The sequence below is a fragment of the Echiichthys vipera genome (assembly GCF_963691815.1).
Source record: "Echiichthys vipera genome assembly, chromosome: 1".
Taxonomy (NCBI): domain Eukaryota; kingdom Metazoa; phylum Chordata; class Actinopteri; order Perciformes; family Trachinidae; genus Echiichthys; species Echiichthys vipera.
The window spans coordinates 31,336,201-31,356,954 of record NC_139826.1 but is presented as its reverse complement, the minus strand read 5'-3'; positions in this window follow the sequence as shown (position 1 = coordinate 31,356,954).

Here is a 20,754-nt window from a genome sequence, read left to right as displayed (position 1 = left end):
CTTTCATGTATGTGTGAAAAAACCTGGCAGCCATTTATCAAATACAATTGTTGCATGAAAATTGCCTTTTCGATCACCTGCCTATGTCTATGGTTTTGTCACATTATGGAAATTCAGAGGAGAAAATATATAGAGCCTTGGACATTTCTTCTTGGCTTTCAGGGAGAAATGTGGTTAGGGGTTCTCTGTTTTTGTCTTCCCTCAGATGTGGGAAAGCCTTAATATCATGATGCTTGTGCCAAAACCACTCCCTTCTCCTTGCTTTGCGCCTGCCTTCCCACTTGTGCTGCCCCTTGGTTGTGTGTGTTTGAGTGAAACATTGGACCAGCATCAGTGACAAACCAAACCTCACCACAAGTCCTTTTGATGGTCAAAGACGAGGCGGAAGCATTTGGTTTAGATTATTCTTATTTTGTTACTGACTCACATGCACACATAAAATCCAAGTGTGCCAGATTAAAACAAGAGGTCAAGTCAGGAACATTCTTCATTGCTCTTATTACTATCCCGGCCATCTTGTCTCTTAGATGACTGCTATGGCTGGTCATTGTTTTCAGACATCCCTTTTAGGTCTGTCAGTGTCTGATGCACCTTATAAAACTCTCTATACTGCCAGTTATAATGCATTGATCAGCCTTCCATGCTTGGAAACTTACTGTGCCTTTGTGCAAACTCTTAAAATAGCTTATTATTAATGAAACCAGTGTACAATCGAACATTACAGCTCCTTAATACTGGAGAAATTAATATATAGTATATATAAACACCATACAGACAATAAAACATGCAGAGAGCTTTTAGCAAAAGGTAACAGGTTTTATGTAACATTTGGCCAGAAGATTTCCATGTGCTTTCGACGTTTTCACTAGTTACGACTAAAAAGCCTAGCACGGCGGTAAACCTTGAAAAAAATCTAGAAAATAAAAAAAAAGTTTAATTCATGAATGTGGAATTTATGCAACCATTGGATAACAATTTTAAATCAAACAAATTCAAATTTTACATTTTTGTTTTTTGGTTGACAATCGAAGAAAGCAATGATGTTACGAAGCTATATCAAGAGGCAGACCAATACATCGGTTGGCTGATGTTATCAGCAGACATTGGCCTATCACAGACATATGGTTATCTATCTGTATTAACATTTATGTTTTCTGATATGAAAATCTTTTCCACAGAATGGATACAGTAAATCAGAAAACGATGCTTGGGTGATTCATAAATGGTGTTATAGCTATTAATTTAAATTTTTTTAAATCCTTTAAATAGTCAACAAATCGATTGATACTGAAAATGACATTTATTTGTCAATGTCTGACAGTGTAAAACATTGTATGTATAATGTTTCATGTAAAAAATATGTAAAACGTTATCCGGTTAAATTGGTGCAAAATCCACAAAGAAAAGGTGTTTTTTCATTCTATCAGCTGCAATCGGTAATCTGTGATTTTTTTCCCCCTCTAAAATTGGTATCAGTGTCAAAAATTTAAACATCCATTGGGCCCTTACTATATTCTTTATCACTTCTAAATATTGTCAGAGAAAATCTGGGAAAATTCACAGTTAAAGATTAAGCGAACTACCATAATAAATCTTTCTTACAAAATGGGCAGCAATAATTAATGTCCCTCATACTTCTCATTCATATTTTCTATGTAATATTTTGAAATATTGACTTGTCATTCGCATAAATTACATACAGTAACTAAGTTTTATAATTAATTATTTAATATTTCATTTGGATAATGCATCTTGACTCTATCCTTATTTGTTGTTGCAAATCTCTCCAGATCATTAAGGTGTCACATTTCATCAAGCTAATGGAAATGCTGTGCTGAGCACAGTGGCATTTGAGCCAATCAATATACAAGCTCAGAGCTCCTAGGTAATAATAATAGGAGGATCAGTAGCTCCCCTCCCTTGAAAAAGTTAGCTTAATATAACCACATCAGAATCAAGTGTGTGACGTCTGCTGTCCCCTTCTCTGCCCCATGGAGGTCAAAAAACACATTTCATTATTTCCCTCATCCTTTAATCCTCTCCTACCTGATGTAAGCACTGGGCTGAGGAGTGTGTACTTGCATACACGAATGGTCAACGTGAGTGTTTGGGTCAGAAATACCGATGTACAGCATTGCTCCATGGCGAGAGAGTATTAGTGTGTGTACGACTCCTTGTGGAGTTGAGCGAGTTAAGGTTAGAGGACAGAAATGCAGAGTAGAGGACAGAGATAGAGAGGGTGGGCAAGCATGAATTTGGCAACATTGTCATTATAATCCCTTGTCGGGGACTGAGCCCAGGTTTACACCCGGATTACAGCTCAAGACCAATTATTACCTGAGAGAATGAAGGAGAAGGGCAATGTCAGATTTCGGATCAGCAACCCAAACTTGATGTGACGAGCATGCAGTAACTTGAGCCATAACAGGTCAGCATATGGTTTAAAATGATGGTGAGCTAGCAGTGTGTCAGGTAGTGTTAGCGGAGACTTGCTGCTTTAATGCGTCCATCACAAACCTCAGACACCTGACAATCTTAATCGAGCCACAATCCTGCAGCACACGATTGTCTTTAGCTGTGTGTGTGTGTGTGTTTGTAGCTGACCGAGTTTGTGCATAATGTGTACACAACAGGTGACCTTTGTGTCGCTGCTGACAGTATTATTCCTGTGTTGTGTTTGGCTTTGACACCTCATGAAAAGTAAATTGGATTGTAAGAAATTTCATAGAGCCACGGTTGGTCGAGAAAACAAGTAGCTGTCAGTAGGAGGGAGCCTCTTTTAAATTCCACTGTTCTGGCTGCCTCGACTCAAGGGTAATGTATGCAGAATCATGGCCAGCCTGGACACATGCAGGGAGAGGGGTCATCTCGACAGCAGCATATCCAACAGCACATTAGGCTGTTCTTTGTCAGACATACACAGTATTATTCACTAAGTGTATTCGTCCTTTGTTCCCAGTGTCTCATTCTAGCAATCAGCTAATCACCGCTAATCAAGGAATCAAGACTTTGCATGTATTAATTAGGCAATTACATATCGTAAAAATCCAGCCAAATCCACACAAAACAGAATTCATGGCATTATCTTTTTCTCTGCATTCATTTGTGAATAAAGCAAAAAGCTCCCCCTCTAAAACCAAAATAAATAAATCGAAGAACGGCAAGACTAATCTGCGCAGATTAACACACACTTTCTGAAGCCTGTGTCATTGATAATAAATGGCCATGTGGGGTTTATAGGGATTTGTAGTTTATACCTATTAGCTCTGAAATGAAATGACACCTGCAGTTATGGAAAAACATCCAAAAACCTCACAATAAAAGCCAAGTCGATTCTCCTGGCTACTCTTGCTCTAAATTACATTTAGACCTCTGTGATCACAAAATTTGTTTTAATATGATTGTTATTTTACTAATCTGTTATCCACTAAAATGTGCTCAAGGTGGGCTTAAATGAGTATCTGCACACCCTTCATCTCGCTATATCCCTAAGATTGACGCGCAGCTATTCAGACACTGTGGGTAATATGGACATACACAGAGACTTTAGTTCCATTGTTTACTGGTGCTATAGATCTCAGGTAATAAGGCTTTGCTAATTGCTGCTGTGTGGAAATGGAGTCAGGTAGTCCAGCTCTTGTGATGACTCCTGTGTAGCTGCACAGGCCGGAGGCAAAGACAGTAATGATTATGGAATTACCATGGCAGAGATTGTGATGGCTATCCTAATGATTTCATGTTACTGTAATTAGCATTACGAGGAGGCATGGAGGAGTGGGGGCGGGAAACGGAGGGAGGCGAAGAGGGAGGTAGACGCAAGCAAGAGAGTTGGAGAAACAAAGGAGGCGAGGAAGGAGAGAGTGCATTAGTCAGAGGGCGAAGAAAAAGGGATGGAAAAAGTGAGGGGTTGGAGGGGGCAGGACAGAAGGGATGGGAAGTGTAGGAGGATGTTCATTAACTAAATGAGGATGAATTGTTAGCATGACTGTGGGTTGGTGAAGTTCCTTAGCTTCAATTTCAGAAATGCTCATCTCACACAGGGAAGGGATTCAACCCCCACCACAGGCTGACAGCTCCACATTCAGTAGATGAACATCAGCTCATCAGTATTTTTCTCTCTCTGGCGACCGCATTAGTCATGAACGTTACATCCTGGCTGAATCTATCTTTAAAATACAGACAAGATCTATGGGTAACCGATTATTAATCGACATTGAAGGATGTCATTCTAACATGCATAGCCATTTCGTGGTATAATTTTTTATTGCTGTGAAGTAGCGGTGATGGTATGATGCACCTAGTAAAGTAAACAGCTATTTAATGACATTAAATTAAATATCAGGGTACTGCAGAATCAAAGAACAAAAGCTGCATTCTTTATTTGGAGCCAACTTTAAAAAATCCAACCTGGTGGAAACCATCACAGAAGAAGAAGAGTCTTATTGTAGCCCCAGTAAATCAGATTGCAGCCAAGGGTAATGCTGCCTCCAAATTGAACTCTGTAGCTGGAATTCCTAAATTCCCAGTTGGAGATTTCTTGACCTCAAAATCCAACATCCCTGCAACAGTGGTTAAAGCTGTAGGAATACACTGTTTATTCTCACTTCTGTCTTATTTGTGTCTCATTAAATAATCGAACACACAGTACTGTCCGTCTCTCATCTGTGGATATGTCAAATATCATATAATTAGGAGCCTGAGACTCAAAATTTCATTGCCAACGACTGCTGTTGTAATTGTTGTGCGTATGACAAATAAACCATCTTGAATCTTGATTTTGTGTCAGTGTTTGTGAGCAGAAATTACAGCATAATGCATTGTTGGTTTTCCGACTTTGAACACGGACAACTCGGGTGTGACATATTCCCACTTCTGACTTCCGAGGTTAACGGAGGGCACCTTTTATCTTCCTGTATGTCCAACAACTCAACACTTACACATTCATACCTGTTTATAATCAACTGATGAAAATCCATCTTGCAAACAGTGGAGGTTGCGATACAATAGATGCTGGCCATAAAGAAATGGAGGGGAATAGAAACACCAAAAAAAAAAATCATTATATTGTTATTGGAAGATTGTGAACGTATATCAGTGCTCTTTTTTATGATTAAATGAGCTGTGGGCAGAAATTGAAAGTGATGAGTTATCAGTCAGCGTACTGTCGCACAGGAGCTAGAAAAAAACCAAACCCACAAGTGTGTGTGCATTCAAACACACACTTTTGTCTTCCTGTTGCGTTCTAATTAGCACCTTTTGTGCGATGCCATAGCTGTGATAATATTAGATAATTCTTCCGCCTTTTTTCCGCCTGCTTCTGAGTTAATTTCCACTGTGAAATATTCAAAGATGTGGATAAGTCATTCACTTAATACACGTAAACTGAACAAGGCTGTGCTAAGTTTTGTACTGGTGGTCACTTATAACTCGATTTTGGATGCACTAAGACAGTCATCACAGTCCATCAGCCGTCTTAGTTACAAAGACTGGACATAAACCAACTGCCTGTTCAAGCCAATCTATTGCAATGCAACACTAGGCCCATACTTCTATCTCCGATTTTCTCTCCAAGCCACAGTCACCATTTGAAATATTTTACACACTAATTCCTGTTGAGTCACATAAAGCATTTGTCAGATACTCTCTCCATGTTAAGGTTTAAGCTAATCCCACCGTTACGAAAATTAAACTTCAAATCTTCCTGTGTCGCCCCTGAAACAAGTTTCTGCCTCTTTATTGTCATGTCAGACTGCCCTCGAAAAACTGAGCCACTCCTTTTTTTCTCTCCACACTAGTGAGTGAAGGGATGGTTTATTCACTTAATGAAAGAGAGAAGGATATTTGCGTGAGGGAGAGTTGAGGCAGTCAGTTAATCCTCCTCTGTCTGTGTAACTACTGTTCTGGAGACCTCTATATGTCAGTTAGCATTATACTGTAAATACCTTCTCATAAGGCAGAGAGAGCTAAACCACGGAGACTTGTGAAAATTCAGCAGCTATAATAATGACCTGCATTAATGCTGTGCTAATTTGGTGCTCATCAGTGTCTCTGCCATGGACGAGGTTGTTATTACGAGGTTTAATCCACAAACGTATGAGTGAAACTCTGGAGAAGTAAACTTGAAGATGCACAGTTTCTGTGCCGCTCGTAGACGATTTTTTAAAACATTTAGAAACACCATGCACTAATTACTACATACATCTCCAGAGTTAGCTGCAGGTGTTGGAAAACTCACTCATTACAGAGTGTTCTTTCTCTCACTCTCCAATATTAATAGGCTCCCACAGTCACTTAGCTTCCAATGTTCAGCAGCATGTTCTTACGTTCTCTTTCTCGCATACAGCTCCATCGTTTTCCTTAAGTAATTGGTGCACCTGGCAATTTAAATCTGTTTTCTTTTCGTCCACAATAATTGTTTTGCTATGTTTCTTTCCACTGTTGATTTCCAGTGTTGACCAAGAGATTTTCTACATCCCAGTAGAGGACCTGTCATCAGAAAAAATAAAAAGTGTCTGTGTGTGCGGATATTTATGTGGGATAATAGTCTGGCTGCTCGAGGTGACCACATTTGATTCTGAAGAAACTAGTCCACTATTGTGGGAGCAGTTAAGGTCACAATTGGAGCGGTGAAGGAGAAAGTACAATAGTTAATAGTTTATTGTGCAATGAAGCATAACTCAAGCTTTCTTGAGATGAAAGGGAGGGCAGTTCTGTTAAGTCCTACGGGATTCGGATGGTAGGACTCACTGTCCATTTTATGTAATCCTGTTCAATGGATTTGTTGCTGTGTATCAGTGCAAGCTCACATTTCAATGTCCAACTCCTACACACTCTGTATATGCAGTAAAAGGGTTGGCTGCATGCATGAGAGCGCAATAGAGAAAAGCAAATGATGAAACAGGAAAAGAGAGAGAGAAACATACAGAGAGGAGACAGCTGTCTTAATGGTAACATTCTTTTGGAAGTCTAAATGCTAAAATAAAGAGGCTAGGAATCAATACAATGTCATGCAGAACGGGAACAAAGCTAGACTGAGGTCATGCAAAACGTACAGTATTCTCCACTACCCTGTTGGTAGCATGTTCCCAGATGTAAAAAGTTTATTCAAAAATAAAAATGTTCAACAGCCAATTTAACATCAGGTTGATTGTTAGAGTATCCCCAGGTGGTCAATTTCCTTTGGCTCTGCTGGGATTGGGGTTTTGTAATGTATTGATATAAGCCTTGTAACTGAACTGTGTTCAGGCTCTGCTGTGTTTTGATATAGTATTATCTAATGGAAGGACACAGGCTTTATGTTGGACGGAACGACGCCCCTTAGCTATGATATAATTACAACATATTACAGCCTGAATGGAGCTATTGCTTTATAAAGTGGTCATCAAGTATGGATGTATGGAGAATATTACAATTTAAACAGATTTTTTTATAAATAAATAATAAATATTTACAATAAAGTAGACCCTCTGGCTGGCTGTGTGCACATACCGAGGTGGTTGCTTAGCTACACTAGCAGCTAGCATTGGCATTTGTTTTGCCTAATGCTAAAGGGTTTGTTTAGACTCATCAAAGTCACACAAACAAATGAACCGATCGAGGCAGCAGTAGACCAGCAACTCCTTTGTTCTGAGTGTTTAATTATTGTTTATGTACCTCATTACAATTTTTTTCAATGGAGTCTGGTGGCTTTGAAGAGAGCATGGATAAGGGCTTCAGTTCCCAGTTGATGGCAAAGTTGCGATGAACGGTGTTTAGTTTTTTTAGCATTAGCGTTTTTTAGCTAGCTAAATTAGTTAGGCGGTTTGTTAGTCTTGGGTTTTTTTCTTTCAGACGTCGAATGATACGTCATTGTGTAAAGGATTTAGCTGTTGTATGTCACTGCTATGAATCAATACGATTGCTCGACTTGAGCTACCCGTTTTCTAAATGCAATAATGTGTTATTATAGTAGGGCATGGAAGCATTAGGAGATTGATTTTCAAAGTCATCACTAAATTGTGGAGAGCAATAGGCTTCATAAACCCCAGCATCTGAAAGTGAAAATAGTAAAAAAAAAAAAAAAAAAAGAAAGAAAGAATGAAAAAACACTATTAATGTACGGGAGACCTAGTTTGTTATCAGATAGATTTGCCATTACTTATATAAATGTAAAGTAAATCTACCATGAATAACAATAAGCCAACATGTACAGACCAAAAGGGGCCTCATTTCAGCCACACTAAGCATCAGCAGCTGCATGAATGTGTAATAGGGACGAATGTGAAGCTTGTCGGATTGAATAGATTGTCTTATCATCTTCAACTTGCACTTGAAGCTATCGCTTATATGTACACATTAGGTATCAGATGATAGCCACAGTGGCGGCATGACTGAGTGCCCTGCCTTTATTCAATGTGTGTTACACTGATGAACCAGGACAGTCCTGTCACTATAATGCATGAGGCGCTGATTTTGTGAATATACTGTAAGTAGCCTTACTTGTAATCTGTACCTCAAAGACCTTGGCGTGATATTATTATTATGGTAGGCCAAGTATCATCATCTCTGAAGCAAAATGTATACAACATTGCGAGAAAAAACCCCTGGGATCAGTGGTTTATTTCTTACTTCTCTGACTGTTGGATACAGGAAATCACCTCCACAAATAAAGATTAAATGTCCCTTAGCAAAATAATCTGTTGTGCATTCTAAAGCTTTAAGATTCTGCTGAAGCAGCACTTCCCTCTAGCTGATCTTATAAAATGTGAGAGAGGTTTCTTACTTTAATTGTCTTTAACAGGTATCTCCTGATGTGTGATCATGTTCCTTTAAAGAGGTGGACCAGATTAAAAACCTGATAAACCTGACATTTCTATTCATTTCTCATTTGTCATTCTGTAGGATATGGAGACTTGTAAAGCAAAGCAAACCCACACACATGCCTCAGACAAACTTTACGGAAAGAGGCAGAGTTGGATAAAAAGACATTGAGCAGGAATGCGATTCTCTTTTTTTTGGTACGTAGGACAGACTCCTAATGTGAACTCTAATAGGCTAATCAGAGAGACATGGAAACATTTTATGTGGTGTTAATCTTTAAAAGTGTAGTTTAAGATATTTAATAGTGAAAACATATGTCAACGAAATAATCCTATTGTACAAACTCAAATCATGGCAGATTGTCCTGGTTTAATCTCTGTTGTGTGATCTAATCCACAGGCATCCCTTGACTGCTAGAGAGTTGTGATAATCCCATATCAGACCTGGGCTGTTAATCTTGTTCCTAACACAGGGGCCTTTTTCCCACTATGTGATCTCATATAATACATAGCCTCAACGTTACATCAAGGTGACTCAATGTCATGAGGCAGTTTGAAAAATAACAGAAACTATTGAGGGAGGAAGGATTTATTTTCCATTTTGAATGATTTCCTTTGATCCTTAATTTGCTCAAATGTTTTAAAGTGTGAGAAAAGCAGAATAAAGTGATCCGCATTCAACAAGCATTCAGCACACGCCAACATAGAATCACTGTTCAGCTGCAGTCCTCTGGTATTTCACCACACTCAGTATTCAAAGCATGAACAGCTTTAGATTACCACTCTGTGTGTGTGTGTGTGTGTGTGTGTGTGTGTGTGTGTGTGTGTGTGTGTGTTACTGCCCTTTTCATCGGCCCTTATTGGTAATCAAGCGCATGAAGATCTTTCTGCCTGCAGAAGGGCAAAATGGCCGACTTTGCTGGGCCTCTACCCAGTCTCAGTTTCACACTGTGATATATGTGACCTATTAACGGGCCCCTACTGGCAGGGCCCATCATCTGAATTATAAGTAAGGATTAGGCCCTGGGCTAATGACAGGACTCTGTAGGGATATTGACCATGTGTTTGGCAGTGGTGTGTTTCGTGTAAACCAGATTACAGAGCACATGCAGAGCCGCACAAATATGAGAGACAAGCGCACATAAAAGTTATGTCTATAAGCATATACACATGAAGATTATAGACGCACACATACACAACAGTGTAAAACCAGCCTATATAAGCATGGGGGTTGCAGCTATGCTTAGATTATGAATCTCTATTAACCTTGCCAACCCATCAACTCACTCTTAATGAGGCCAAAGATAACTCACACACACACACACAGATACACACACACGCACACACGCACACACACACACACACACACACACACACACACACACACACACAGATACACACACACATACACACACATAGACACAGATACTCACGCTTTTGATTTAAATTAGTTTGCCAAAAAAAAAACTATTTATTAACCTTGGTTTATCTGAAATTCAAAATGCCACACTTGGCCTACATATTCAAGGGGAACATGCATGAATGCAAATACACGCGCAGTATTTAAAGACACCGACAAACTCATACGCATGTGTGGAAAGCCGGGGTGTCACACATGAAATTGGTGTTTGGGTCAGTAGTTGGGTAGACATGGCTCTGGGCTTTTTTCATTCACTATCTGCTGCTCATTTCCAGTGTTGTGGAGTAATGGCACAGTTTGACGGAGCCTCAGGCATTAAGATAACCCAATATCAGCCAACACCCTGACAGCTATTGTTTCATTTATAAGAAAACACTGCACTCTTATATCACATTGCATCTGCTCATTCTGAGGGAATACTTTTATCCATCTTGTTTATGTATGTGTGTGTATGCATGCATGCCTTTGTGCCTTTCTCTACTAAATATTGCACACCGGAAAGAACATAGATCACAGGATTCTCTCCCTGTGGCTCACAGCCGTGCCATCCAATCAGAAGAATCAATATACCCCTGGCCTGTTATGGACAATATTAGTGGATCCCCTTTTAAAGTTAAAGAATCTTATAGAGGCAATTCCATGAAGCCATTACCAGTTCAAGGGCAGGTGAACTAGGATCAATAAGAGTCGAGTACATGGTGTTAAAGGGGATTCGGGCAAACTATCCTGCCTCTGTCTGTGGTGATTGTCACATAGCAGCAGAATTTGAAACTCAATCTGGATTGATTTTTGTCCCTCAGCAAACATGTAACAGCCCCAGGGTTCCGATACAATTCCTCTCTGATAATTCTATTATGTATAAAGGATTTCTTGGATTGTAGCACTGAAAGAGGTCCTTTGATTACCAACAGGACTATTTCTTCCCTGACTAATATGAATACCCGTTGATGTCGGATCTCCAAGCATGGATTAAAGCAGCCAGACACTCCTCCTCCTCCTCCTCCTCGTCCTCCCATTCCCACCTCCTCTTGTGGTAGTCTAATGCTGCTTTGCCCTGCATATTAACACTGCTGTAATTGGACTTGTTGTTTGTTTGTAGCTTCACTGTTTGTTTAGATTGCGTTTGAAGCCCCGCTTAATTAAATTGCATCCTCTGTGTCAGAGTCTTAAAGCATGTGGAAAGCACACAGCGAAAAAAAATGTTGCTTGCTGATTTCAGAGAACATTTGTTTCTGGGGAGGAGAGGTGAGAAACATGCAAAATAATACTGAAATAGTTTACCTTGAAGGTCTATCACTGTACTATGGGGAAGTGTCATTTGTGCTCATTTAGCAGCTGACTTTTTTTGCTTTTTTGTGTTATCAAATGTAACCTTGAACTGTTTTCACATATGACCTTCAGACAATTTACGTCCAATCAGACGCAGACATTGTCCGAAGTTCCCAAGTAGACGTCACACAAGTAGCATGCAGCAGGAGCTTCTCTGTGTTAGACGCATTCTCATTTACTATGAATATTACGTTTGCTTTAGGTGGAGGGTGGTGCCTGGGTAGAGCTGCAGGTGGCAGGACATGATATGGATTACACTGTGGTCATGTAACTTGTTCATAATTTGGTCATGAACAACAGTCCGTCCGCCCTTACCGCCAGACGCTCCTGAATCTTGTGTCTTTCCTATTAAAAAAATCTTTGTTGGCGTCTTCGTGTAAATCACCCTTCGTCTTCACCCTTGTTTGCCTCCGGTTTTGTGCAAGCCACATAATGGAAACATCATCAACACGTCAACTCGCTGTGTGTGAATTCTCAGCTCATTCTGCTCCATTCTCACGCTCAATCAAAGGTTGAATTCTGTTGATGTCTGAAAATTAAGTGACGTAATTAAGATTCAGCCAACAAGTTGCAAACTGATTAATTTGAAATAACTTCGGATGCACAGAAACCTCAAAAACCCATATGGTCAGTTCAAGGTTTGCTGAATTTTTCCACCCATTTGAGCGAATTGAACTATAATTGTCCACGTTTCAACTCCACCAACTGTTGTGGCACTCTAAAGTGTATTTATGATTGAGTTTGGAGAACATAAAGGAAGTTACCAGACCATGGAGACTAAATATAACCTTTAAAGGCTGCCTTTTCCTTGTATGTGTCCCTTCACTTACATTGCTTCTTCTCTGAGGGCAGTAATGGCTTCCCTATGCAGTTTGTATATGCATGCAGGAAATTTGTTGACAGGCGGGAGTGCGGCAGAACTAAGTCGTTCCTGTGAGATGGAGAAAAGTCTGATGACTCGTTTAGAAATCTCCCAAATGGCTCCCAGACCTAATCACTGTTCTTGTTTAATGACCATTGATGTTATTATTGTGGATGACTATTTGATCTCGCTGAGCCACTTGAGAGGAATTAGGGAGGAGTAATTCACCAACAAACGGTGTAGGCGTGGCGATCCATCTTAAACACAGACCCTATCATCTCTTTGCTGTAATAGACATAGCCTTAGATTCTCTTTTTCATGAGGTAACAATTTAGGTTCTACATTTTGTTTGCATGCATGCACACTGCAGAGCTTTGATCTCTGCACTGCACACATCAGTAAGGAAAACCAGGCCACATCTTTGCTCCATGCCAGCACTTGCACATCCCTTTTCACTGCCCGTCGCCCTAGCCAGGCACTAACTAATGTCGATAGTCTGACTATGATAGATTGTATACTGCCAGCCTGGGTGCTGCCAAACACTCAACCTAGGGCTGGAGTGTGATTTCTAGTCTGAGCCCCCTGACTGAACAGTCCTGCTAGATGTGATGTTGTTTTCTCTATCACAGCATCGTAGTAATTTTTGCAAAACCTCATGCTGAAAAGTGAATGTATGACACTGCCAAGAGTAAGAGCCAAATGTATCTCTTAGCCACACCTTATCCTAATTGGTTAAGACAGTTGACTGTCTGTTTAAGGCCAGCTGTCTAGGAAATTGTTTTGGCATGCATTTTTCCATCGCTGTGTCCTCCCTCTGTCCTGCAGCCCAATCAATAAGAGCTTCCACAAGGCCATCTGTGGGTCTGTGTGTGTGTGTGTGTGAGAGAGAGAAGGGTGTGTGTGTGTGTGTGTGTGTGTGTGTGTGTGTGTGTGTGTGTGTGTGTGTGTGTGTGTGTGTGTGTGTGTGTGTGTGTGTGTGTGTGTGTGTGTGTGTGTGTGTGTGTGTGTGTGTGTGTGTGTGTGTGTGTGTGTGTGTGTGTATGATTTCGCAAGTATGTATGCATATATAATGTTTACATGTATGTGCACTTTGTGTGTGGCTATGATGCGTCCATCTATCACTATTCTCCAATGGGAAAAAAAGGACTCTGTTTGGGTTTTGTGGCTTGTGTAGAGGGCCGCTTTTCTTAGAGGCTGAAAACAGAGACACATGGGGTTAGACACAGGGCGAAACACAAGGCTTCTCTGCAGTCTTCCATCAGGCTAATAAACCCGAACTTCTCCTTGCCTGAATACTATATTGATTGTCCAGTACGATTTGATATTTCAGGTTAATGAGGCAGCTTTTGGAATATTTTATAAATTTGGTGATATAACCAATGTGTCATGTTTTATTATCTCAGCTGACTACTCTTGATATTTTGTTCATCGTTTTGTTTGTTTTCTGTTTCTAGAAAGTCTGTGGATCGATTCTTAGATGCTGTACTATGTGTGTACCTACAGGAGGCAGGCAACTTTATATGCAACAGTCTGCTCTTTCTTAATCTGTGTAAATAGTTTTCTCTTCTAAGTCAGTGGCATTGGTAAAGTATTTATTTATCAATACCTTCTATTTCTGGCCTGTGTTTATGAATCGTGCTGCTGCTGCTGTTCTTGTCAGTCAGCTACTTCAATTAAAAAGCTGCACAAGCCAATGTCAATCCATCTCAAATAATGGAAGTTTGTTTGAACAAATAAAATCAGATGTGTTACACCATGCTAGAGGCATTTAATAGGTTGTAGCTCACGTAATAGACACATCCTTATAAAATTGTAATCTCATCATGATGTAGCGTTTGGTTAGGCTTGGGCACAAAACGACTTTTTTAAGGCCTTTGCGACGTGTTTACGTTCGAAATTGACGCATGATAAATACAACCTCACGTTGCGTCAATCATGTTTCCACTGAGTCCAAACTTTAGTTTGTCACTAAAGTTTCCACTCTCTGTGTTTTTTCAGGCCTGTCCACTCAGATCCACCGCACATGCAAACGTCATCATCTTACCCATCGTAGATTGATTCAATTTGTCTTCGTTTGTTTAGGTTAAAATAATACACTGTTAAGGTTAAGGGACCTTCATCCTCACGGTTACAATAATATAATAAAACACGTGATTAAGCTAAGGAAACAACTGTGGTTGAAGTTAGTTTGAATAATTAATTTTAATTTCAATAATTGTTGAATTGTAAATAAACGATGGTTACACCCTTTTTTTTCCATATATGAATGCTGGTGCAGACTGGCATTATACTTTATGTTGCCACAGTTTCTGCCCTGTTAAACAACCATTTCCTGTGCATAGTTGTGGTACTGTAAATAGGATTTCCAGATCTTAAGGCACAAGTATGAGAAAAGCAGGTTGTTGTGGCATCAATCTTACTTTATAAAGCTTTGTAATTTTAGCACTGGCTGCTTTTGGGCTTTTGCATCAACTGATCACCATGCATGTTGTTGAACTGTTGCTCCTCTTCCCACTTTACGTGACCAAACACTACACTAATTGTAGGTTGGATCTGAGATAAATGTGGGATTGAAATTCCCCTTACTGTTGAGTATGCAAACAGCTCCTCCTTTGCAGAAATTTCAAACCCAGTGTGGTTTTAAATCTCAACAGGAAGAGAAGGCCCCTTAAAAGACTGTAGTTTAAAAGAGATGAAGACTTGAAACCATCAAAAAAAAGAGTGATTTCATCTAACATATAACTAGTATAGTAAATGTAGCCACAGCTGTTTTCCCAACACTATATTACAGTACATGTGAGATAAGATGGGCTGTTAGGTGGACAGGATGGTGATTTTGTTAACGTTGTTGAATATCACTTGCACTTTTCAGCTAATCCTTCTGACACATCCAGAAATCAAGTGAGAAGATGTCTGTAATTTTGTTATCTAGAGATAACTGCGCCATTTGGCACTCAGCATCCCTGTTCAGCCCATTATAGTTCATTGACCTTGCAGTGACATCTTACCGGCAAGAAAAGTGCCACCTGCAATATTAAAGCAACTAGGTCAAATAGATGGTGAGAATAGGATTGTGTTTTTTCTTTGACACTGTGGTACGCCTTGGTGAATTCACATAAATAATTATTCTGTCATAGCAGGCAAACTAGCCTGTCACTGTCTTAGTTAGACATCATGAAAAACACAACAGCACTGCGGAAATGACTGTAGCTGCATTCAATTTAAGCAGGTGGTTAGAATCATTTTCAATTACTGGGTCTTTTCATCGGACTGTACAGTACAATGTATTATGATAAGAAATAAGTGCCTGATTTCCTCTAATCGAAGATTTTAAATGTTTTGGCACAAGATTTACTGCCTAAAATTAAAATGAAACGTGTAAAATTGTGTGTAAAATATCAATCACTGTGACATGTAAAATTACTGTGAGATGTAAATAAATCATACAGTACAGGACATGTGTTTTCTGAAACTATCGGCCAATTTGGCTGGTATTTTACGTGTGAGGGGTGAATTGACGTTTTTATTTGAAGTGTGATAAAATGCATAGAGGTGCTCAAATAAGACTAACCAATTAGGTGTCCAAAGAGAGCTTTTGGATCAATTCCACTGAATATTAATTCAAATGTTACTGCTCATAATAAAGCCAATACAGCAAACTCAAATTACAGAGGGAGTATATCCTAAAAGTATTCATATCAAACTGTGTTTTTCTACTATGGGCTCTTTCCTGTTGTCTGAGTCAAGGTCATCTCATTGGACCTCGCCTCCACCCAAGGTCATCTGACCACTTTAGTCCCTGAGGCTTTTCTCACCATCTGACCAGAGCAGAAATCGAAAGTCCTGTTCAGCAAGAACAAAAAAGATGTCAATGTCTTTGTTGATTCAATTAGGGGAAAAGGAGTGTGTGAGATAAAGCTAGTGTTATTTATCATGGCTAAGGTAGCGCTCAGTATCGAGCTATGTTAATTAGAGCTCTGCAGCTAAAACCAATGACTGTGGGAAGCAGCGCTTCCACAAATAGTTTCTACAGATCAATTGATCTGAAGGAAGCTCTACTTGGGCCTTCTTAGTGAAGCGTTGGAGGGAATGAATCCCCAACAAGGCAACATCTTAATTAATATAAATAGTAAAATAAGGATTTTTAGAGGAGAAAAGAAAGATGATATCAAAAATGTGGCTACATGGTTTGAAGAAAGGAAAGTGACCTATGTGTACTGACCAAGTACTGCTCGATAACACTGTAAGAGTCAGCCTTGACCTTTTGACAAACAGAGATCCACGTTACTACAGCCCTGAACTTTGTCTTTTTAATGTCCTGTTTGCTTGCATTGTTGCCACTCTGATTTACACACTATCCAACAAAACAAGTAGCCTCAAGGAGAGGAGAAAGGCTATCTGACTGCAGCTCTATCAGCACTTCTTTCTGTCTGGGACTGAGGGCCCAAATTCAAATTAGGCTGCAAAGAACACTGGTTAAACATTTAAGTGAAAAAAATGAGTTGATAATCAAAGATTAGGGCTGTGTGATATGACTGTATGCATTGTATGACAATAGAAAAACGTCTATCATTTAATATTTTGCTCTATCCTTTATACCGCGGTCATAAATCATGCACTTTACAGACTGAACCTGAAAGGAGTCACTCTGTGTGTTATGATGCGCAACCATAAACTGCGTTTCTCTCTTCATTCAATTGCTAGAAAACAACTGTAACACACACACAGACCTCTACACACATCAGACACACAACACACATGCTTCACGTGTGACTCTGACACATAGGGCGCAGGGCGGTGTTTCAGTAAAATTGATAAATGATCGGCTAATTACCTCTGTGCTGTCAGTCTGACAGTCTGACACAGGGATGTGAAAGTGACAGTGAAACTACAGTTCTAAATATACCGTCAGCTAATATTCATGTTACTGTAGATATTATTATAGTGACTGCTACTTTTGTGGTTGCTTGCATCTCTGGGACTGTCTCCTTTTCTGTCTTTGTCTCTCTTTCTCTCTCCTTTTCTTCCTCACCAACCAAAAAATAGATGTTCGTCCTCCATAGAGCTGGGTTTGTTCGAAGTTCCTGCCTGTTAAAGGGAAGGTTTTCGTTGCCACTGTGTACTCATGGGGGAATTGTTGGGTCTAAATCATAAATAAGTCATAGAGTGTGGTCTATACCTACTCTATAAGTGTCCTGAGATAACTTTTGTTATGATTTGGCACCGGCATGGTGGTGTGGCACTGTAATTATTGTCAAAGAAAGATACAACAAAACACATTTCTTTTTTATAACAACAAATACTTTCAATAAGATGCCCGTATCAGAAATCACATCACTCAGTTACCGACTCACATGCACCTGCTGCAGTCCTGTGTCAGGTGCTCGCCGCCCAGAATGAGAGGCTTTATTATTTTCACAGTGCAATTAAAAATAATAAATAGTCCAAGAACGTACTGTGAAAACATATTTTTTAGTTCACCTTTATTGATAGCCTAGATTAAGCAAAAATATATATTTAATATTTTTTACAGAAAATGTGCTGTATTTTGATATTTTTGTCCTTTCCTCCAATGTGTTTCATGCTTCTTGCGGTCAACAGGGTCGGCACAGTGTGGACAGCAATATTACACAATTGCGGCCTGGGCGACTGTGCGCAGAGGGTCTGAGTGTGGAATCTCACACTTCAAAGATTTTTAACAACGTGGATGGAGTCACACAGAACATGTTGCAATGAGTATTGATTGAAAAATGCTAAATGCTCCTCAAAAGACACAAAACACAAGACATATATCTATAGGACACAGGCAACCTGTGAGGCACCATTTACTTTGCACAATATATAATATGCATCTTATTTCATATGTATGCAAAAAGTTCATTTCATAGTTCTAGTAGTTGGTAACACGTAATTGGAGCTAAATGCAGATGTAAAAGATGATATGAGATGACTGTGCTTAATCCAAAGATTAAAAAAAGAGTCAGAGCTCATAGGCACACAATCAAATTTGATAAATACTGTAAATCCAAATAGGGTGAGGCAGGATGGCAGATAGTAATCAGTAGGACGTTGGTAACAAGTGATCTGGCAAGACTCGCAAAAGCAGGTAACAAGCAAACAGGTACAAGTAGCAGAGATGGGTAGTGTGCTGCTTAATTGGCGACATACCATCTGGCAAAGAGTCTGTGGAAAGTGACATCTATGTACATACTGGGGCTGACGAGTAGCAGCTGGGTAGGGAGGTAACTGAGTCAGGGGATCACTAGAGGAGGAAAAGTCACTGAGGGCAAATAGAGTGAAAGTAAAGCAGGACAGGATATGGAAAATTCCAGAATTGACACACTGGGAGTAGAAAAAGAAAGATGGGGGAGCTGGAAAACTCTAGGGCATTAACGATCAAGGCTATGCAATCTAAGCACGGGCTGAGCACTGAGCTAGCACTGAGCTAGGTGGATGATGAAAACTGAGGACAACCAAGATAGGCTTGACCCAGGAGACAAGATGCATGGGATGAGTGTGCATCGACCAGTGCAGATGCAGGAGGCAGAGTTGTCTAAGTTGGAAAGAGCCCCAGAAACTGGCGTGTCCGCCTGTGGGAGTCAATATGAAGAGGCGGGTTGTGGGCGGACAACCTATCCTGCTGATACCCATGGTTGTAAAAGCAAGCCGAGGTCTAGTGACTGAAATCGTGAGGCCTTTCTGTCCGCTGGAGAAGCTGATTAAGTGCTCTAGAGGACATCAGAGAGGTTATTTGAAATGGGCAGAGCAGGACTTTTTGCAAGGGCTTATGTTGACAGGCTTAAACAGGCTGACGTTCACAAGCAGAAACTTGAGAGAGGGGTCATGCTCAAGCTCAGACAGGGAAATAGGAATAGACTGGAGGGACATTCTGTCGAAGGTCTCTGATAGAGACATAGAGCCATGTTCCAGACTGTGACTGTGACTGCTTTGGCCTCTGAGACAATGTACTGGAGGATGAAGGATCTGACTGCTGAAGACAAAGGGAACTGAACTTTTTGGCATCATAAAGATCACAGTAGAGTGCACATTCACACATTGTCCCAACACAGACAAATGTAATGCCTTTGTAAATGCTATGTAGGTGTTATCCCATGTTAATATAATCTAAGAATTACTTTTGTTACTGCTTAAATGACCCGGCAACTTAATAAATGTTGACTACTGTAGGCTTACCTCTGTGACTCCTGCCCCTCTCTCTTTCTCTCTCATTTTATCATGTGTTGCATTGGCTCACTCAGAACCCTTTGGGCTCTGCTGCACTTTAATATTTATCAATACGATTTCAAGTGACATGTTGCCTCCATTTTAACCAGGACAGGATGGCCTCAGGTACAGGCAGATGCAACCAAATATGTTGAAAACAAGCTTCCATCAACTGGAAAGCTGTCTGGCTGATAAAAGAAATATGGATACTTAAGGCACTGTACAGTGCTTGGAATTCAAAGCATTAAGCAGCTAAAAACGTGAATATAGCTATAGTGGAGTAATGGTGTTCTTAGCAGAGAATGAAGTCACTCTCCCCCTATGAGTGTTGTAATCTGAGTTGTTTGTTGCGATGGTCCAGCCGTGCATGCATGTTAGTGCATGTGGCCCTGAAAAAAACCCGATATTTCAGAGCCATGCGGAGGCAATCCTAGCCTTCTTTTATTCAGTATTTCGAGACATTGACCTTTAAGTAATACTTTCAGTAGTGTGGGTAATACTATCGTAAAAATAAATTACTATACTTTTGCAATATCCTACCTTCACCACTGCTGACATGATTGACTTGTTCCTCTCTGCATTAATATTGTATACTTCATGTACTGACATGTTGGAAACATCACCAACAAATGGTTGTAATTATAACGCTGGAGCCTAGGTTGTCCATTCTGCATAGGAACCCTAACATGGATCACATGCATGTAATGGTTTTTGTGAATAATTAATCCAGTGGGCTGCGCTGTCTCCAGAATACTAAATATTAACAATCATCTGAAGTGCTATTAGGAACCTGTAGTATCTGTAGCGCAGCCAATTGAATACATAATTACTCAAGATTTCAAACGTTGTCCACACAATCATCCAGGCGTTAGCTTATTCCCCATCTGCATGTTCCATACGAATCTATCAACAATGACACACACACACATATACGTACACAGTAGTTAAGGCTCAGCTGAGTGATCTGTCTTGTGTTTGTGTTGTCGGTAAATGGAGTTCTGTGTTATTCAGGCAGGCATGCTCACTCAGTGCTGCCCCCGCGTCTCCCTAGGCTCCGTTTCTAACCACTGCCACAGAAACGCATCAATCATCTCTCATGGCCAGACACTTCGATGGACATG